The following is a 5254-nucleotide window of genomic DNA, read 5'->3' on the forward strand; positions in this document are numbered from 1 at the left end:
ATCTCTCCTTGTACTTGTCTCAGTAAGTTTGGTTCCCAAACCCAGTTGAAAAAAAATAACACCATTTTCTGATAAAGCTGCGACTCTTCAAAAATGTACATTCCAGGATAGGCAGAGAAGTATTCCAGACAGGACATCGGTGCTGATATCAGATAGACTTGGGACACTGTCCAAGACCTTACTTGTGCATGACTTTTCAGCAAGTTACTTCATCTCTTTTAGCCTTAGTTTCTTCACTCGTGAAATGGGATTCTAGTCCCCTCTCTTTCATTGCTTCCCCAAGACTTAGGACAGGGCAATTTTCACATTATTACCCTAGCCAAGTAGGGTGCAAACCTGCCATGATCATAAGTAGTACATCCATATTAGTGACAGCTGACATCCACAAACAAATAGCTAACGAACGGTGACGGCTGACATCCACAACCGAGAGAGACTGTTTCAGGAGTTGTATGTATTTGGGGGTGTTTATTCAAGCTCCTTGAAATCATGCTTACAATTGCTTTGTATTCTTCTACGTAAGATCTCTGCAGACTATTTCTACATAAAATGCATCACCTATTTCTTAATTTTCTCAAAACACACACACACACACACACACGTGTGTGTGTGCGTGGGGGGAGAGATTTTAAAGGTTAAATAATACTAGCATTGAATGAAAGTAGGAATCACTTGATTCTAAATCCAACCCCTCCACACACCCCCCCCACACACACACACTATGCCCCATCACTCTTCCCACCACAAACACCACACTCTTCCTACTGGCTCGCTCAGACAAATACTTTCAACTTGCATCTGCTTCTCTTGGTACTTAACCATGATATTTGCAAATCATAGGTTTATAATGACTATGCTGGGTTTCAAAATTGGGCACAAATGAGACTTCTGGTTTCAGCTCCAACATATAAAACAGGGTAGAAATCAGCAATCCCTCCTTAAAACAAGAAAACACTGCAAAAGCTGAAGCAACCTATTTTTTTTTTTTTGACTCATCAGAGTACTGAGGTGGCAGGGCAAACCACCACATAAAATCTCGAGAGAGTGTTGAATTCAAACCGTCGAAACTGAGATCTGCTTTCCTGGGTCAGAATCCTCTGTAGTCATAAACTGGTAAGAGCACTCAAATGGTAAATAAGTTGAATTGCTTGAAGCTGAGTCTGGACTAACAGGAGAGTGAGAATCTGCTTCCCCTACCACATCTCCACCCTGCCCCCCCTTCCATCCCCTGAAGTCTTAGGGGGCAGCCACATGTTCATGGTCTTTCACTCCAGGAAATGGATTTTCATGGTGAAGTTCTGAGAAAGGTGCCTTAGTTCTTGTGGCTGGGAGAGAGGAAGAGTAATCATTGTCAAAATAACCCCTAGAGCCTTCCCCATGACAGAGGGCTACTCTCCAGGGAAAACAATTGGCTAGAGCTTTACCCTAGGTGGAGGAAGGGTATTCCTCCCACACAGGCCCCCTCTAGACTTCCTGTCCCACCTGAGGGAAACGGGGTAGGCAATAGGGATCAAGCCTTCCAGGAACTAATTTGAGAATACTGCAGCCAGGGAAAGATAGAGGGCATGGGAGAAGGCAACGCCACTGGAGATACACCTGTGAAGGCTGCAGCCCAGAGACACGGCCCCCACTAAAAGACAAGAGATTTAACCATGAAGCTACAGAATTACCTCCCTCTCCCCACACCTTACCACATCAATGGGGCTCCAGAGAAATAACTGTGGATTATAGCTGAAAGCACTGCAAAACCGCAGATTCCCTGTGAACAGGAGTGATTTGGGAAGCTCAAATTCAAGAGAGGGCACCAAAATAAGGACACTCGAAGAACTGGAAGCTTCTGGCACTTACAGCTACAGCAAACATAACAAGCCAGATTAATATAAATATTCACACTAAATGCCTAGTTACCTCAGGTCCTATTACCCAGACAAACATGTCTGGCTTTCAACAAAAAAATTACAAAGCAGGACGAAAATTAAGAGAATGAAGAGACAAAGCAAGCATCAGAGCCAGCCTCTGATATGACACGCATTTTGGAATTGTCAAATAGGGGATTTAAAAGAACTATGATTAATTTGTTAAGGGCTCTAATGGAAAAATAGGCAACATGCAAAAGCTGACGGGTAATGTAAGCAGAGAGATGGAAATTCTGAGTGAGAATTAAAAGGAAATACTAGAAAATTAAAACACAGTAACAGAAAGGAGGGTTTGTCAATAGACTCAGCACAATGGAGGAAAGAATTGGTGAGCTTGAAGATAAGTCATAGTCAATAAAACTTTCCAAACAGAAATGCTAGGAAATAATAACAGAAAAAGAAAAAAAAAAAAACCCATAACTGAACATCCTGTCATGTGAAATTGGAAAACGTTTCACATATTAATCCAAACTCCAAAAAAGGAAAGAAGTAGAGATAACAGAGAAGAAGGAAAACTGGAAGCCATAAGGGCCAAGAACTGCCAAAATAAGTGACAGACACCGAACCATAGATTCAGGAATCTCAGTGAATACCAAGCAGCATATACACTAAGTACACACACACACACACACACACACACACACACACACACACACAAACCCCTGGACTTGTTATATTCAAACTGTATAAAATTAAAAACAAAGAGAAAATCATCTTACCTATCGAGGAATGTGAATAAGAATTACAGCTGACTTCTCATCACGACCCATGCAAAGAAGGAGTAGAGTGAAATGAAATATTTAAGGTGTTGTTTGAAAAGGAAAACCATCTACCTAGAAATCTATTTCCAGTAAAATATGAACAAAAAGTAAAGATTTTCTCAAAGAAAAGTTGAGCAAATTCATCTCCAGGAAATCTGCCTCGCAAGAAATGTTAAGAGACGTCCTTCAGGCAGAAGGAAAATAATATGGGTCGGAAACGTGGGTCTACCTAACGAAAGGAAGAGACTCGTGAAGTAAAATGGAGGTAAAATAACGTCTTTTATGTTTCTTATTCTTGTGTCATCTGAAAGATGACTCTTCTCTAAAACAGGATAGCACAATGTACTGCGTCATCATAGCACACAGATAGATGAAAGGGAAGACAGAAGTATCCCAAGCAATGGGAGGGAGGAATTAGGAATACTCTGTGATAAGGCACCTGCAGCACTACACGTGAAGCCGTATAGTGTTACTGGAAGGTGGACTTGGCTTAGTAAAAGTGTATATTGTAAACTCTAGGGCAACCACTGGAAACAGTTTGAGAAGCAGTATAAGCAATAAGCTAAAAGAGGGGAAAACAGGTGCAAATATCGATCCAATTGTATCAATAATCACTTTAAATGAGAATGGCCTAAGTACACCCGCTAAAGAGAGATTTTTCTGAGCGGACACAAGAAAGATCCAAGTATACCAAGTATAAGTTGCCTACAGGAACCTCACGCTCAACACAAAGGTGCAGATAGCTTAAAAGTAAAGGGACAGGAAAAGGTTTACCATGCTAACACCAAGCCAAAGCAAGGTGCAGGAGCTCCATTAATTTCAGATAAAGCAGACTTCGGAACAAGGAAAATTGCCAAGTATAAAGAGGGGCATCACATAATGATTAAGGAGTCAATTCTCCAAGAGGACATAACAATCCTAACTGTGTAAGCCCCTAATAACAATGTTAAACGGTGTCAAAATACATGAGGCAAAACCTGATAAAAGGTCAAGGAGAAATACATACATCCCTGATGGTAGTGAGAGATTTCAACACCTTCTGTCACTAATTGGTAAATCAAGCAGGCGGACAAGCAGATACTGAAAAGATACAGATAACCTGAACAGCATTATCCATCAACTCAATCTCCTTGACCTGTATAGAACACTCCACCACTCAACAACAGCGGAATCCATAGCCCCTCAAGCTCACGGGGAACACTGACAAAGATAGACAATATGTGGGGACAGAAAACACACCCCTACAAATATAAAGGAATAGGACTCACACAAAGTAGGTTCTCACACCAACTCACACAAAGTAGGTTCTCACACCACAGTGGAATCAAGCTAGAAATCAACAACAGAAAAGTAGATGGAGGGGCGCCTGGGTGGCTCAGTTAGTTAAGCATCTGCCTTCGGCTCAGGTCATGATCCCGGGGTCCTGGATCCAGCCCTGCGTCAGGCTCCCTGCTCAGCGGGGAGCCTGCTTCTCCCTCTCCCTCTGCCTGCTGCTCTGCCTACTTGTGCTCTCTCTCTAGCTCTCAGTCAGATAAACAAATAAAATCTTCAAAAAAAAAAAAAGTAGATGGATAAGCTGCCTATGTTTGGAAATGGAAGAAAACATGTCTAATCGACACATGGACGAAAGAAGGAGGCTCCAGAAACACTTAAAGACATTTTGAACTAAATTAAAATGAAAATAAAACTTATTAAAATTATTGTGAAACAGCAATACTTCAGAGGGAGATGAAATTTAGAGCATACATTCACATACTGGAGAAGAACAATCTAAAATCAATAACCTTAAGAAAGTAGGAAAAGAGACCTATTTAAGCCTAAAGTAAACAGAAGGAAATCCATCATAAAAATCAGAGCAGAATACAATGAAATCGAAAGCAGGAAAAATGTAGCAAAGATCAATGACACTAAAAGCTGGTTCTTTGCAAAGGCCAATAAAAGAGGCAAACCTCTTTCTGGCCAAGAAAAAAAAGAGAAGACACAACTTACCAATATCTGAGTGGAAAGAATGGGACATCACTACTGATCTCGTGGGCACTAAAAGGATAATACAGTAATGCCATCGGCAATCCTATGCCTGCAAATTTGATCCATTAGAGGAAATGGCCAGATTCCTTGAAAGACGTTAACCACCAAATCTCATGCAGAAAAATAGATAACCTGAACAGTTATATACTTATGCCCTAGGCCCAGACTCTTTCCTTGGTGAATTCCAAACAAATATTTAAAGAAAAAAAAAAAATGATTCCCACTTGCCACCATCTCTTCCAGAAAATAGAAGCAGGGCAACACTTCTTAACTCATTCTCTGAGGTCTGCATTTCCCCTAATAGCAAGACAGACAAAGACATTGCAAGAAAGGAAAACCACACACCATGATCTCTCATGAACACTGTCATAAAATTCCTCAACAACATATCAGCAAATTGAATCCAACCATGCATAGAAAGAACTGTATACCACGACCAAACGGGATATCTTTCAGGCACACAAGACCAGTTCAACATTTGAAAATCAACGGATATACTTCACCTCATCAACAGGCTAAAGAACAAAAATCATATGGTCATATCTAGCG

At 40.9% G+C, this 5254-nt stretch overlaps 1 protein-coding gene across 3 annotated transcripts in view; it reads right to left on the reverse strand.

The window, feature by feature from the left end:
• The window catches only part of LOC123855933 (EZH inhibitory protein-like), an 80989-nt gene that overhangs the window by 12312 nt on the left and 63423 nt on the right, over positions 1-5254 (reverse strand). The gene's annotated exons all lie outside the window — the stretch shown is intronic.

The sequence above is a fragment of the Mirounga angustirostris genome, unplaced genomic scaffold, assembly GCF_029215605.1.
Source record: "Mirounga angustirostris isolate CCGP_5_RB_7025 unplaced genomic scaffold, mMirAng1.0.hap1 SCAF_11, whole genome shotgun sequence".
Classification (NCBI taxonomy): domain Eukaryota; kingdom Metazoa; phylum Chordata; class Mammalia; order Carnivora; family Phocidae; genus Mirounga; species Mirounga angustirostris.